Source organism: Pelophylax lessonae (genome assembly GCF_965119305.1).
Source record: "Pelophylax lessonae genome assembly, chromosome: 4".
NCBI lineage: Eukaryota > Metazoa > Chordata > Amphibia > Anura > Ranidae > Pelophylax > Pelophylax lessonae.
In genome coordinates, this window is record NC_138771.1 from 86,011,188 (window position 1) to 86,028,972 (window position 17,785).

Sequence of the window (17,785 nt, forward strand, 5' to 3'; positions counted from 1 at the left end):
CTTCCAATGTGGCAAAGATGAGCAATGATAGACTATTTCTGTGTATCTTTTTGTTATCAACAGAGATAAATTGCAAATCATATGACTTTTCAGCAACACTGGTATTCTTTGATTGATTCGATATATTCGATTGATTATACTGTAGTTAGTCAGGTTGAAAAAAGACACAAGTCCATCTGGCTCAACCAATAAAAAAACAAACAAACAAAAAAAAAATAGTAATGAAAACCCAACCATACAATCCCATATACACAATCCTATACACGCAGTTGATCCAGAGGAAGGCAAAAAACAAAGCATGATCCAATCTGCTACAGCAGGGGAAAAAAAAAAAACTTCCTGATCCCCCGAGAGGCAATCAGATATTCCCTGGATCAACTTTACCTATAAATATTAGTACCCACTTATATTAAGGCCTTTTTTAAAGCAATCTAGTGATCTAGCCAGAACCACCTCTGGAGGGAGTCTATTCCACATTTTCACAGCTCTTAAGGTGAAGAAACCTTTCCGTATTTGGAGACAAAATCTGTTTTCCTCTAGATGTAAAGAGTGCCCCCTTGTCCTCTGTATTGACCTTAAAGTGAACAACTCAACACCAAGTTCACTATAAGGACCCAGTTATGTATTTATACATGTTCATCATATCCCCCCTTAATCTCCTCTTATCAAGAGAGAATAAATTCAGTTCCTCTAATCTTTACTCGTAGCTGAGTTTCTCTATGCCTCTTATCAGTTTGGTTGCCCTTCTCTGCACTTTCTCCAGTTCCTCCCCGATATCCTTTTTAAGAACTGGTAATTACTAATGATTTGTACAGGGGCAAAATTATATCTCTCTCTCTGGAGTCCATGCCTCTGTTAATACAAAAAAGGACTTTGCTTGCTTTGGAAACCGCAGCTTGGCATTGCATGCTATTATTAAGCTTATGATCCACCAGAACACCCAGATCCTTCTCTGCTATGGATTCCCCCAGTTCTACTTCACCTAGTATGTATGATGCATGCATATTCTTCCCCTTCAGGTGCATAACTTTACATTTATCAACATTAAACCTCATTTGCCACATAGTTGCCCAATGAAACAGTGGACTAAGGTCAGCTTGTAAGTTGGAGACATCCTGTAAATAAGTTTTTCCACTGCAAAGCTTGGTGTCATCTGCAAAGACTGAAATGGTACTTTTAATCCCAGACCCTATATCATTTATAAAGATATTAAAAAGTAAGGGTCCCAACAATGAACCTTGGGGTACACCACTGATAACCTTAGACCATTCAAAGTAAGAATCATTAATCACTACTCTCTGAATTCTACCGTTTAGCCAATTTTCTATCCATATACAAACTGATCTTTCCAAGCCTGTAGACTATACCTTACCCATTAGCCGTCTATGGGGAACTGTGTCAAACGCTTTTGCAAAATCCAAGTATACTACGTGAACAGCCACCCCTCTGTCCAAGGTTTTACTTACCTCCTCATAAAAAGAAATCAGGTTTGTTTGACATCTTCTGTCTTTCATGAATCCATGCTGTCTGTTGCTTAAAATATTTTTTTCCACCAAGAACTCATCTATGTGGTCTTTTATTAAACTCTCCAGTATGCAGTAAACATTTGTGGTTCTGGCGCCCAACGCAGTAGTTGCATCTTGTGTAAACTCTAGTTCCACAGGACTATAAGTCTGCCTTTAGAACATACCGATGCCCTCAACTGATGCAGGAAACATACTCTGACCTTACTCACTATAGAGCCAGTAGGAATAGACATTTTTTGCCTGTCTATAAAGCCTTCTCACTCTGCTGATCATCAAGTCAAAAAAGGTGCAAAACAAAGTAAAGATCTTGTGGCTGTTACCCAGCTTACCTCACCACCGGCCATGGGGGCACATGTGGCAGTTTTTAAATGTATCAAATTCTTGCAGTAAAACTTACTGGCACAAGCCCATTACATAACTAAAGCCAATATCCTAGAGAAAGTGTGCCAATTAGAAAATTGATAGAGGAGGAACAACCTTCACATCATAGGTCTACTGGAGCACTACAAACGAACTACTGTATACTGCAAACCATGTGTTCTCAGAACATATCGTTTTGGCTGGGCCTAGAACAATCTTGCAAAGTAGAGAGGAGACCAAGCTTGACTTCTCCATTCCAATGTTGCTTCTCCACATCTGTTTTTTAAAAATACCCTGACTACAATGACAAGACAGCTATCTTAAGAGCCTTTAGAAATGCAAAATCTCCCCATCCAGGTGTCTCCAAGCTTATAATGTTTGAAGACTATGCAGCAGAGATGAGCTACAAGATAAGAGCATTTGCAAAGGTATGCACAGCTCTCTTCCATAAGAAAATGTGTTTTTCACTGGCATACCCTGCGCAACTCCCCTCATCTGTAGACCAGATTATGGGAAAAACACATCTTTACCAGCCCCAAGCAGGTGAAATGTTCCTGGAAAACCCAACAAACCAAGAAAAAGTGTTGCAAAGCCCCTTGTGAAAACAAACATAAAAGGGGATTTTTATCATAATTTTTATCATATCATTTTCATTATATATTCCCCTCTCAGATTTCCACTTTTCCATATTGACCTGAGTATTTCCTTCTATGATCTGCAAGCATATCTGTTTCCCCAATTATATCAACTGGGTCTGAGCACCCTAACTTGCCTTCCAACAGACAGCCCGCATCCCTGATATACAGTTGTGTTATCACAGCTGTTCACCTTTGAGGTTAATATTAAACTGTGACTGTAAATAACATAATTGTGTGGGAGGTGATATGAATACTGTGGCTTCTTACTTCAAAAGACAGTCCTCAAAAAGCTTACACACACACACACACAAAACACCCCTCCCCATTATCACAGCAGAAAGCACTCTTTTCCTTACATGATGTTTTGAGATTGTGTAACCCAGAAGGTAAATATTATATTCACTGTCACATGTCCACACATCCCTATCACAACTAGACCATTTTACTTACAGTCTCTACTGCCCGTCTCTTGCACTGTTTTCTGAATAATGTATCCCAAATCAAAGACTTCACACTGGTCTTTGAAATAGGTAGGCTACCATCTACCCTGTACTATCTCATTTTGAACCTCTTATGACAAAAATCACCAAAGAACTGGGAAGTTGGGCAAATCTACCTATTGGCAGAGGACATCTACCAAAAATGGCATGTTTTGCCAGACCCACACCAAACAATCTCGCTCCTCTTAAAACACCAGAAATATAAAATTATTGAGTTGTCCTTTCCCAGATCCTTGTGAAACCCCAAGCCCCCCTGAATTTCATTACATAAATTATTGTTGCAAGTAATAGGGGGCAACATGGGTATGCTGAATATCAAAGCATGAAACCCATCATTTTCTTGTGAAAAAGAAATCTTGATACAACTTTAACAGTGGAAACTGGCATCACTAAATCATGGTAATTGTTGGTGTTCCTCCATACCACAATTTCCAAACTATCACCTCACCTCAAAAAGAATGCTGTATTCAGAGCTATAATCAAAGCTTGGAGGGAATCTAGAATAAAATTCAACTTCCTTTCCTGTTTTTCAAAATATCTATAAATAAACGGCAACCCTCACTTTTCTAAGGGACAGGAGCACCAAGCCAACTCCTTATTGAAAGAGAAGGGAATAACAATTATTGGAAACCTCTTTGATTTTTCCACCCTCAGACCCTTCATCATGCTTTGCAGCCAATGCAGCCTACTAAAACCTCAAACACTACTGGAAATGCAAAGTTTTTATAGAAATCTGCACTATGGAATATTAATTGAATAATTAAAACGTAACTCCACTATTGTTGAGAAAAAAACATTCCCCTCTGGGTGATCTCTTTACATTAAAAGGATTGTCACTTCCAGTTTCGGTGCCGTATGTGGTAGCTGCCTCTTTAGCAGCTCCCGCAGCGGGACTCAGTTCTCCGGCTTATAAAATCTGCCCGACAGTACCCATCCATCTCCCGCCTGCTCGACCAGCCCCCGCTGACCCTAGGACCCAGATCGGCTCTTTCAGCGCTCTGAGCATGGAGCAGTTTTTGGAGAAGTCAGCCCCCCGTTCTCAACCGTGCACCGCTCAAATCAAGGCCCCGGCTTCGCCTATACTGCTGGAGTAGTGTCACATGTCAGGATCTGGCCACCAACATGCCTCCATCTGGGGACCCCTCCACAGACCACATTGCACAGGCAGTGGTTGCCTTATTAACCCAGTCTATTACTGCATCTGTGGAGAGGGCGGTAGCAGCAGGCATGACAAGTGTTAAGAAAGAGTTGGGTGAACATGCCCTTAGGCTCAATGAATTGGAAGGCTGTCTGTCCAGCATTAAGGACGAATTATATCAATATCAGGCATCTGAACAGACTCAAGAGAAAATTAATCATCTTGTCATGCAGAAGCTTGAGGATCTGGAAAACAGGGCAAGGAGGAGCAACCTCTGTTTTATCGGCGTCCCTGAATCTGTCCCTCCTTCTGCAATTCCAGAACTGTGCGCCAGTAAAATCCCTGAGGCTTTGGGATTACACGGAATCTGTGTGGTAGAAAGGGCTCATCGCATGTGCCTCTACTCGGAGGAACGCAAAACCCTGCGTCCAATTATCGCCAAATATTTAAACTATGCTGACAAGTTGGCTATCCTGCAAAAATGTCGTCAAACGTACAATTTCCAGATCGATCTTTATCTTTGCGGATTATTCTGTGGAGGTTGCCAAGAAACCCAAAGCATTCCAGACTGTCTGTTCCAAACTGCACCAGGAACTCTTAAAGTTTACTTTGACCTACTCAGCGACCCTACGTCTTCGTGCACCTAATGGTAGTCAACTATCATTCCAGGATCCGGCGGAGACTGACGCCTTCCTTCGCACCCTCCAGGCTGGAGATCAAGACTGCCCACTCTCTGAAAATACCTCTCTGGTCACCCGACCTTTGGTTCAAAGAAGCCCTCGAAAGGAATCTCCCAAGCGCCTGAAATATTCTTCGGTGGTGAGCTCTGGTCGCTCGGATAACCCCCGCTGACTTCTACTGTGAGATGTATTTTGTATCTAATGTTTGCCTATTCTCTGGTAATTTTTACTACCTCGATATTCTGAGATTACTTGTTGTATCTTTTGGCGGCTATAGTCTCACCTCTACCCATGCTCTGTTTATATGTGAATGTTATAGGTGATATATGCTGCTGCCTTTTCTCCTTCTCTCTTCACTTCATGTAGACGCTGTGGTCGGCTGCCCGCCCATTTAGGCTCTAGCTCCTTATCTCTCCATCCGCTTATCTCTTTTAAGGGCGATTTACGTTAAACGTACTTTTTCCAGGGTTCCAAGAGTTCCCGCTTGGGGAGCGGCATGTCACAGTGCACACATTTGGAAGAAAGAGAAGTACATGTGCTTATTATGTTGTATTTTATGTGTTCTTTTTTGGTTCACCCCAGTTTTCCAGTTCTGTCATATCTTCCATTTGCCGAGCTTGTGGATGGTTCCACTCCTACTTCAATCCACATCCGCTGCCCCCTCCTCACCTTGCCTTAAGATGAAGCAAAGGTCTTCACCTGTCCTATATGGTCATCTTCCTGGTAAGCTCTTTCTAACTTTAAATTATTCTCTGCTCCCATTTCCCCCACCATGAATATTGTCACATGGAATGTTAAGGGTCTCCGCTGGCCTGCTAAACGTTTGAAGGTTCTACGTCACCTTAAGAGCCTCAAATGTGAGATCACCCTCATCCAAGAATCGCACCTGCCATCCTCTGATTTCCACCGCATGCGCAAACTGTGGGTGGGTACGGTACTTGGATCGGCAGCCCCAGGCCGCAAAGCAGGAGTGCTTATTCTGCTACACAAGAACTTTGATACTATATCCGAGGACACGGATTCCGCTGGACGCTATGTCTCAGCCCACCTCAAATTTAATGACAGGGATTTGATTATTACTAGCGTCTATGTAACCAACACCCCTGACCAACGATTTTACAGGGCTATCACCTCCCATATCCTGTCTCGTCCTCAGGTGCCCCAATTGATAGGTGGAGACTTTAATGCCACCATTGACCCGATCTTGGACAAATCTACTCGGAAACACTGCTCTTGTCTATCCAATCCTCCCAGTAAATCTTCCCTTGCATCGGTCATTGAATCATTATCCCTCACGGATGTGTGGCGTTGTTCCCACCCGACTGATAGAAAATTTACCTTTTACTCTCACCCCCACAAAGTATTTTCAAGAATTGACTATATCTTCACTACTAACACCCTCCTCCCTCAGCTTACGGACGCTACTATCCACAAGATATCTATCTCTGTCCATGCCCCCATTTCGGTTTCCCTAGATCGCTGGTCGCTCCAATATCTGGCGGTTCCCCTCGTTTTTACGCAAAAAATTCGGACTTCACATCATACCTGGCTCGGGCTTAGGCAGAATATTGTTCCGCAAATTCGGCTCAAGAATTGGACCCTCATCTCTTTTGGGAAAGCTTTCCTGAGAGGTCGTATCATCTCTTATGCAGCGGCTTATAAAAACTCTCTCAACCGCGAATATAAACTGGCTAGCAAACACCTACGCCTAGCACAGCGTAACCTTTTGCTGACTGATACGCTTGCTGCCAGAAAAGGTTGAACAGAGGCCAAGGCTACCTTGGATGCATGGGCTGATAAGGTGGAATCGGTTAAACGAGCTTATCTTTCGGCCACGTTAGACAAATTTGGCAATAAAGCCGGCAAGCTTCTGGCTAAGCTGTGCAGAGGACCCTACTCGCCCACCCATATTGGCTCTTTACGAGACCTGTCCGGCAAAGTAAATACTACCCCTCAGGGGGTCTAGCATATTATGCAGGACTTTTATCCCTCTCTTTATGCCCGTAATCCCATAGATGATTCCCTAGCAGACACCTTTCTCCGTAAAGTGGCGCTTCCTAGAATTTCCCAAGCCCAGCTTCAACAGTTGAATGCTCCCATCACTCCGGAGGAAATATCCGTCTCTATCAGACATTTAACCCAGAACAAGGCTCCAGGCCCAGATGGTCTGTCAGGGGAATTCTATAAAGCTATCTCCTCCCATATCATTCCCACCCTGGCCAATACTTGCCTACGGGCAACCAAGCTATCATTAAACTCCTAGAGAAAAAGGGGAAACATCCCCTAGACCCTGGTTCGTATAGGCCCATATCACTGTTAAATTTAGATGTCAAAATGCTGTCCAAGATAGTAGCCTCACGCCTCGCCCTTATCATGCCACATCTGATAGATCCAGCCCAATATGGTTTTACCAAAGGGAGGTGCACGACTGCACCCGGGGGGGGGGTTTCGCCATCATTACCCTGGACGCGGAGAAAGCCTTTGATAATGTTAACTCCAACTGGCTTCATCAAAAAGTTATACATGCTATGGGATTCACGGGCCCATTTGCCCAGTTTGTGCGTTCTATGTATACTTCTCCAGCGGCCAGGCTGTGTGTGCCAGGATCCCTCACCGGGGAATTCCGCCTTTACAAAGGTACTCGACAAGGATGCCCCCTCTCTCCACTTTTGTTTAACCTAGCAATGGAACCGCTCTCTATATTCTCCTTACGCTGGCCCCCCTGCATGGGATTCAAATTGACTCCCATGAGCTGAGGTTGTTTACGTCTAATTCCACAGCCAACATACCTATCATAGTCTCGACCTTCGACACTTTTAAACTTTGCTCTGTCCTGAGAATTAACTATTCTAAGAGCGAGATACTCCCTCTCGGTTCCGGCCCACAGCGACCCTGAGAGCACGACTGCCCCTTTATTATTGACAAATCCCATATTACTTATTTAGGCATCAAAATAGGGAAGTCCCCTTCTTCCGTTTATACTTTAAACTACCCCTCTTCTATCCAAGATAGGCCAAGAATTGGAAAACTGAATGGAACTGTCTCTTTCGCTCCTGGGCAGGTGTCACTTGGTCAAAATGGCAAGCTTTGCATGCTTGCTTTATCCTTTGCAGACCCCCCATTTGTTGCTTAAACATAAGGATGTTCAATTTCTTGAACAAGCTTTTACAAAATTTCTATAGCACGGCAATCAGCCACGTATAGCGCTTAAGAAACTTAGCCTTCCCAGGAGCGAGGGTGGTATCACCTTTCCTGAATGTCAGATTATATAATTTATCCTGCTTACTGAGGGTGGCATTGGACTGGATATCTCGGACTTCCCACTATTCCAATTATACCCTGATAGTCCCAGATGTCCAGCCCGTTTTCCCTCCCTGCTCTTTTGCACACCAAGTGGGCCTCCGTGCGTCCAGAGCTCCAACATATCTTACTCCTCAGAGACACTGTCATTGCCTGGAGGGAGGTGAGGAAACGTCTCCATCTCCCGTCAGCCATCTCTCAGTTTCTCCCTATTCGGGGTCATCCGGACTTTTTGCCAGGGGTAGATCTTCCTGCATTCGGATTGTGGGAACAGAAAGGACTGACAAACTTTGCTGATCTATGTGACCGAATCAAGGGAACACCTCTTCCCACCGGACCATTATTGAGAAATACAACCTTCCTGACTCCCATATTTTTCATCTGTCTCAATGTTTCCACTTCATTTGCTCCTCTGCCCGAGATCCCAAGAACAGATTCAAAACTTTTCTCCTTGATACCTTGCTTGACACCGGGAGATTTAGCATATCAAACATATACAGTACAAACCTATGTTGGCTACCTGTCCACCTGCCCTTTCGACTTCTACGGCCTTGAACTGGAGTAAAGACTATCCAGGAGAAAACATTACTCTTAACATCTTTCAAGGATATCGGTCTACCTTATGCCTTACCCCTAACGAAACTTGGAAATAAACTCAATTGAAAATACTCCAACGAGCCCACATCTCATTTTTGTCGGACAAGGACAATCCCACATCTAGTAGGTGCCCCCTATGCAAAGAGGAGAAGCCTTCCTTAACCACTTTACCACTAGAGCATTTTGCTGTCTTACGTCTGGGCCACTTTTTGCGATTCAGCACTGTGCGACTTTAACTGACAATTGCGCGGTCGTGCGATGCCGTACCCAAATGAAATTTACGTATTTTTTTTCCCACAAACAGAGCTTTCTTTTGGTGGTATTTGATCACCTGTGCGATTTTTACTTTTTGCGCTATAAACAAAAAAAGAGCGTAAATTTTGAAAAAATAACAATATTTTTAACATTTTTTTATATGAAATTCCCCCCAAAAAAGATGTAAAAACCAATTTTTTTAAAATTTTTGGCCAATTTGTTTTCTGCTACCTATGTTTGGTAAAAAAAATCGCAATAAGCGTATTTTGATTGGTTTGCGCAAAAGTTATTGCGTTTACTAACTAAGGGAAAGATTTCTGTCATTTTTGGTGTTTTTTTTTAACGAGTAATGGCGGCGATCTGCGATTTTTTTTGCGGGACTGCAACATTGCAGCGGACAGATCGGACCCTTGACTGACATTTTTGACATTTTTGGGGGTATCAGTGACATTACTGCAGTAATCAGTGCTATATATATGCACTGTTACTGTAAAAATGACACTGGCAGGGAAGGGGTTCATTTTATTGGAGAGGGAGGGGTTAATGTATGCCTGGTGCTTACTAACGTGTGGGGGGGGAGGTGACTGTGTGAGCCAGGGACAGATCGGATGTTCAGCTATGCTGAACACTCCGATCTGTCACTCCCTGTCACTTAGGAGATGCGCCCGCTCTGTTTACACAGGCGGGCGGATCTCCAAACTGGATTCCCCGACGATCGGGGCAGAGCAGCGGCGATCGCCGCCGCTCCTCCCCTGGCCCGACTCCCGCTGTGAATGAAAACAGCGGGAGCGTGCCTCCGGCGGGGCGTGCGAGCGCCGCCTACAGGGGAGGAGTCTAGTGACGTAGGTCTACGTCGCTAGACGATAACGAGCCACTGTGCCGCAGTAGCAGCACAGTGGCTAGAGGTAAAGAGGTTAAAGCATACATTTTGGTCATGTTCTTATATTTCCCTCTTTTGGGATCAGATTTTATCCTTCATACAGAACGTTGCACTTTTACAGCTTCCAAAGGACCCTATGCTTTTAATTTTTGGACACTGGGACAAACGCCTGCAAATCTGGTCAGGTTCACCCTCCTCCATCTCCCGAACTTGGATCCTTACCTGCGTGTTGATCGCTAGGAGGGTCATCCAGACACAATGGATTTCCAAGTCAAGTCCCACAGTTACTCAAGTATGCAAAGAGCTTACAAGCCTCCAACGTAAGGAATGCCTTAACGCGGATTTCAATTCCCTGGCCTCTAGATGTCGCCATTACAACAAATGGAAGAACTTCATGTCGTTACCCTCAGTGGATTTGGATTAGTTATTGGCCCAAGCTTCCTTTACCTATATAGATCCATCCACGGTTGCTACCCCTGGAACTTACTCTGATTGAGAGGTCTTTGAGTTTTGCCCTCCTCCCCCTTCCTCCTTTGCCTACCTTAGGTATTCATACCTATGGTAGGGGAGAACGTAAAGCCTTCGGCTATGCTTCTCCTGTTGGCTTTCACGCCACCCGTTGGTGTCGTTTGGTTACTAATACCCCACTGGCCTGTTGCCTTACTGTTGTTTAAAGATTACTCTTTTATGTGAAAATGTTTACCATGTCTGTTTTCTTACTTGTGTTCTGACAATATATTTCAATAAAATTTTCATTGAAAAAAAAAAAAGGATTGTAACAAGTTTTGTTGCAGATTCCTACCTTTTGTTATTCCGAAGAAATCATTGTTTGTTTTTCTGTGCCTCAGTGCTGAGTGGTTCAAATGGGAGTGGTTTCATAATTATCTGTCTGCTGTGGAAGCTGCAGAGCACTAATGAGGAAATCTGCTAGGCCTGCATCCCTTTAGATGTGTTTCTGTTTGGAGTATCTCACCAAAAATGAAATTTTTGTTGCAGGGGATTCCAGAAATATGACTTGTATCTTAGGCAGACTTCTGGGAAAATTGGTGAGCCAATCACACAAGCAGGAAATGATGTTTCTGGGGTGTGGTCAGTACACATTCTGTGTACAGAACAGCTCCAGGTAGCCATATTATATTGCATTTTCAGAAAATTACAACAGCTGCAGATTGAAAAGGAAAGGTATTTTTTAATAACATTCAATTACAATATGACTTGTGTCACAATTGTATACGCTGTATTGTTTTTTCTTTATTTTGCTATTTCCCCCCATGAAAGTGGAGTTACACTTTAAACAAGCTGCCTACACCAGAATTGCCCTAGAGCAGGATATTAACTAATGCAAACCGATAAAGGTGATAAAGGTGTGGTCAATGTGTGCTCAATATGTGCGAAAAGGGGATAAATTATTTTGTTCAATAGTACACCTTTCCCATGTACCCCAAGGGTACTATGAAATAAATAAATAGATATATTTCCCAAAATCTTAAATTACTTCTATTGTTGTACCACAAATTAAAAAAAAAAAAAATGTACATTTTGCTACAAAACACCTCCCATATGTCATATATATATATATATATATATGCACATAGGTGTTATAAAACACCTTCCACATCACAAATATATATGAAATAATGTGCCAACAGTCCATAAACAGTCTCTAAATTGTCGGATTCTCAAAAAGTGCTCTCTTCATGCAAATTGGTGCCACTAGTGCTCCCCCTCTAGGTCTGCACTCCAAAAACCAAAAATTGTTGACCTCTTTTCTCTAAAAGAGTCAAAACCGCTTGTGGATGACACCCCTTTTGCTCCAGGCTGCAGTCACAAACTCCTTCAGGCTCCCACTTGAATCTTCTTTCTCCTCCCTCCTCTCACTTGGGCCATGTGGGACAGATTAAGACAGGCAACTCTCCATAGTGTTAAATCCTTTTTTAAATTTAAATTAACCATTAAAAATGCACTTAGAAATGTCAAGGGCAATGGGGATTTAGGAAAACTCTGTCCATGATCATCCTGCACTCCACAGACCAAATATGAAAAGAAAGTAATGTATTTCATAGTACCTTTAGAGTACATGGGGGAGTTGTATTATAGAACACATTGATTTATCCCCTTTTCACACATTTTGAGCAGGCATTGTAGTGCCACACCTTTATCAGTCTGCACTGGAACAGTGAGACAAGGGATCATGATTAAAGCACATATATTGGAAACTTTACAATATAGGCACACATACCCGATTTCCACAATTTAGCTACACCTAAATTCCTGATTTGCACCATTGTTGCAACTACTTTGCTACTACAGTGCATCTGGAAAGTATTCACAGTGCTTTTTCCACATTTTGTTATGTTAAAGCCTTATTCCAACACGGGTTACATTCATTATTTTCCTCAAAATTCTACAAACAATACCCCATAATGACAATGTGAAAGAAGTTTGTTTGAAATCTTTGCAAATTTATTAGAAAAATAATCACATGTATATAAGTATCCACAGCCTTTTGGCACCAAAGTCTTTTATGTATGATGCTACAAGCTTGGCACATCTATTTTTTGGGCACTTTCTCCTAATCTTCTTTGCAGGACATCTCAAGTTCCATCAGCTTGGATGGGGAGCGTCCATGCACAGCCATATTCAGATCTCTCCAGAGATGTCTAATAGGGTTCAAGTTTGGGCTCTTGCTGGGCCACTTAAGGACATTCAACGAGTTGTACTGTAGCCACTCATTTGTTATCTTGGCTGTGTGCTTAGGATGGTTGTCCTGTTTGAAGATGAACCTTCTCCCCAGTTTGAGATCCAGAGTGCTCTGGAGCAGGTTTTCATTAAGAATGTCTCTGCACATTGCTGCAATCATTTTTCCCTCTATTCTGAATAGTCTTCCAGTTTCTGCCACTGTAAAACATTCCAACAGCATGATACTGCCACCACCATGCTTCACTGTAGGGATTGGATTGACCATGTGATGAGCAGTGCCTGGTTTCTTTCAGACATGACGCTTGCCATTCAGACCAAAGAGTTCAATCCTTGTTTCATCAGACCAGAGAATTTAGTTTTTCATGGTCTGAGAGTCCTTCAGGTGCCTTTCGGCAAATTCCAAAGGGGCTGTCACGTGCATTTTACTGAGGAGTGGCTTCTGTCTGCCCACTGTACCACACAGACCTGATTGGTGGAGTGCTGCAGAGATAGTTTTTCTTCTGGAAGGTTCTCCTCTCTCCACAGAGAAATGCTGGAACTCTGTCAGAGTGACCATCGGGTTCATTGTCACCTCCCTGACTAAGGCCGTTCTCCCCCAATCGCTCAGTTTGACCAGGCAGCCTGCTCTAGGAAGAGTCCAGGTGGTTCCAAACATCTTCCTTTTTTCAGATAATAAAGGCCACTGTGCTCATTGGGACCTTTAATGCTGCAGAAATTTTCCGGTATCATTCCCCAGATCTGTGCCTCAATACAATCCTGTCTCAGAGGTCTACAGACAATTCCTTGGACTTCATTGCTTGGTTTGTTCTCTGACAAAGATAAATCATTTTTTTCATTTTTTATTTTTATTAAATTTGCAAAGATTTCAAACAAACTTCTATCACGTTGTCATTATGGGGTATTTTTCGTAGAATTTTGAGGAAAAAAATGAATTGAATCAATTTTGGACTAAGGCTGTAACATAAAAAAAATGTGGAAAAAGTGAAGCACTGTGAATACTTTCCGGATGCTCTGTACTACTGTTCCCTACTTGAATAGCATCCAACGGTCAAACCAAATAAAGATCCTTGGATATGCCTATTTAGTTTTTGGCCATCTCTGTCTGAAAAACATCTGAAGAGTGAAAGCAAACTGGATACACACCTATCTGTTACTAACACTAACCCACTAACCTAAAGTGGAGTTCTGCACCCCCCCCCCACACAAAAAAATGTAAAGTCTGCAGTTACATATAGTGTAGCTGATGATTTTTAATATTAGGACACTTACCTGTCCAGTAATCCCGCAATGTTGTCACCCCTGACCATTTTCAGATCGGCTATAAGGTGCTGCTGCTGCAATTCATGATAAGGGAAACCGGCAGTGAAGCCTGTCACTGCTGCGAATGCGCGCTGCGATTTCTAACTGGCCTGGAGGCGGAGGAAGGAGGGGGACCAAAATTCCAAGGGACTTTACCCTGGCAGAGTCTCATGGAAGTGGGAATGGATACCTTTCAAAAACAGATACTCATCCCCCCTTCCCTCCTGAAAGGTGCCAAATGTGGCACCAGAGGGGGGAGGAAGCAAATTAGTGGAGCCTCCACTTTTGGGTGGAACTCTGTTTTAACTAGACTGTAAGAACATTCATGTGGAAAGAAAAAATCAATAAGGAGCTAAACATGAACAAAATTATAAAAAAAATAAATAAAAAATGTTCCTACAGGTAGCGTCCATTCATCATAATCCATTTTTTCTGCAAACAGGATTTAGGGTTCATTGTACAATTTTTACAATACACTTCCTGGTACTCAATAGAGGATACCAAAGAGACTTGGATATCTTGTAACTGTCTGACCCTATTGACATATTAATGTCTCCAATTACAACCACAGGCACCCCAAAATGCATTCTGCTAATAAACATCACCTCTCTTCAGAGGTAGGTCAGAACACCCATTGTATTAGACATTCCTGTAACACCAAACTGTATACAAGATCTGGACCTGAAGCTTCAGAACATGATCAGCATGAAATACTTGGCACTGACTATATTACTTAAATATAACTGTACTCTGTAATCTATATCCCCCATTTTTATCTTCTGTGTTCATATACATGTTTCAAAACCATGCAACTGTACACGAGACAATTCCTTATCGACATTTCATGAAAATTCTTTTAAAATTTTTTGAAAAAGTAATTAAATGCAGTGAAAGTGAAATACTGTACCTTTCAACTTGCAGTATTAGAATAAGCATACTGAACCAAACAGCTCAATAAACACAAACACTCAGAAAAGCAATCCTTTTGTTCTGTACTGTGGCATGTCCAAGATGATTGTACCTCCAGCCCCATGAAGCAGGCTTTGATGCTGTTACACCATTTGTTTGAAGTTATCTTTGCTTGAGTGATTAGAGAACTGGAAGTTGGTGAATCAGAACAGCTGTGTGGCCTGTTTCCCTAGAGTTCATCTGTATAAACTCTAACTGAGAGAATATGCACTGGAGAAAATTGTTCAAAATATGCAAAGTAAGTCAGGTATACTGTATCTACAGTATCTCACAAAAGTGAGTACACCCCTCACATTTTTGCAAATATTTTATTCTATCTTTTCATGTGACAACACTGAAGAAATTATACTTTGCTACAATGTAAAGTAGTGAGTGTACAGCTTGTATACCAGTGTAAATTTTTCTGTCCCCTCAAAATAACTCAACACACAGCCAATAATGTCTAAACCGCTGGCAAAAGTGAGTACATCCCTAAGTGAAAATGTCCAAATTGGGCCCAATTAGCCATTTTCCCTCCCCGGCGTCATGTAACCTGTTAGTGTTACATAGTCTCAGGTGTGAATGGGGAGCAGGTGTGTTAAATTTGGTGTTATAGCTCACATTCTCTCATACTGGTCACTGGAAGTTCAACATGGCACCTCATGGCAAAGAACTCTCTGAGTATCTGAAAAAAGAATTGTTGCTCTACATAAAGATAACCTAGGCTATAAGAATTTTGCCAAGACCCTTAAACTGAGCTGCAGCATGATGGCCAAGACCATACAGTGGTTTAACCTCCCTGGCGGTATGATTCTTTCGGATTTTAGGTGCTTAAAGCGGTACCATTATTTTGCATGTAATTCTTGAGAATGAGCAGCCCAAACCAACTATTTATATATGATTTCTTTTTACTGTGCGTTCTTCTTTATAACATCCCGGGTATGATAAAGTTTGAAACACAAAATCCTAAATTTTAATATAATAAATAACTATAAAATAATAATATAATAATAATAACACTTTTTTTTCCCAAAAAATAACACTTTTTATTCAATAAATTATAGTAAATAACGTAATCAAAAACACTGACATTTTTTTTTTGTCAAACAAGGATGCAATATTTTATTTTTTCCCAAAAAGGATGCAATATTACTGGTCATATTGCTTCAATAAATGTCCCGGGTGTGGAAAATTTTGAAACAGGGTACAGCGCATAGTCCAACGTCATAGTCTGGACAGTAGTAACGCGTTTCCTTTCTGATTTTGCGTCCGGTGTCGTCGCGCTTGGGACAGCAAACCACACACATCCTTGTGGGTGCAGTCTTCTTCTCTGTCGGTGGAATGTGGTCCATAAAATGACGACCGGTCAGTCGTTCGGGGTTCACAACACCAGCAGCATGGGATCCGGATCTACTTACTGTTGGTGTTTGGTGCCTGAGAAATATGAGCCTGTCACTCTTCTTTTTTAGGAGAATGAATGCGTTCCACAAACACTGCTCCAGGAGGTGCCTGAATATTTTTTTATAATATTTTTTCTGCTGTTTCCGCATTGCCGGATAGAAAGTCATGGCCTGGTCAGCTCTGTCCACACCTCCCATGGTGTTGTTATAATCCAGGACCAGTTGCGGTTTCAGAACATATTTTCCCCCTTTTGTATGTACCATGACAGTAGCGGTGTTGTGGATGGTACTCATCAGGCAGACATCTTTTTTGTCACGCCATCTCAGTGCCAACATTTTTCGTTTCTGCCAGGCAACTAATTCTCCGGGCTTCAGCTTTTTGTTGGCAAAGCTGGGGGGCATGTCACGCCGGTTAGCTCTGACGGTCCCATACGCATCTGTCTTGTGTTGTAGGAGGAACTCAAACAGTTCTGGGGATGTATAGAAATTGTCTGTGGTGACACAGTACCCCTGATTCAGCAGAGGCTCAATCAGCGTCAGAACTGAAGCGGTTGCCATCCCATAGCTGCTGGTTGAACTTGGTTCCTCTCCCGGTGTACAGGACCGAATTCCAAATATATCCAGAGCTGGATTCACACAGCATAAATGATTTTATTCCAAAGCGTGCTCGCTTGGACTCAATATATTGTATCCAGCTGAGTCTCCCTTTATAGGCCATTAGACTTTCGTCTATACAAATGTCTCTTTCTGGGACATAGGACTCCTGGAAATTTTTCAAAATTAGTTGGTAAATGTCCCAGATCTTTTTGAGCTTCGGAGCTGGATGAGAAGTCTCATCAAAATCGTCATTATTGGTAAAGTGCAAATACCACATAATGAGCGAAAATTTGTACTCCGACATAACGGTGCCAAAAAAAGGAGTGGCCAATAATTTGTTGGTGGTCCAATACCACTTCTGCAGGGGTTTCCCCACCACTCCCTGCAGAATAATTAGGCCCAGGAATTTCCAGATATCCGCACTGGTCACGGGTTCCCACATCCTGCTCCTTGAAAACCGCAGATGCGCTGTGGCTTGTTGCTCCTGGTACCAATTGGTTTCCACAACAATTTTTTCGATAACCTCATCGGTCAAAAAAAGTTGAAGGTATGCCAAGGGGTTGTCCTCCTCAACATCGACTTTAATACCAGGTGCTCCGGTAAACGGGAACCTTGGGGGCACTACGTGCTCCCTACCGCAGTCGATCACGCACCAAGTACGCACATCGCTCGGCACAGTCACAGCATCATCACTGAACTCACTTTCTGCGTCGGATGATGAACTTCCCCATGAATCGCTGGCACTCCACTCTGCAAGTGATTCAGGATTGCTGTCGCTCTCGCCCAGCAGGTCATATACCGCTTTTGAGGTTGTGGCGCGCTTGTTTGATGCCATGGTCGCTCTGCAATGTCCAGACACAATGTATAGGAAAAATGCAGGAAGTGCAATGGAGAAAGCACTGGGGGGCAATCAAAGGTCAATTTATTTTATTTTGGCAATGTAATCCAATAGGATTACAGTGTATCA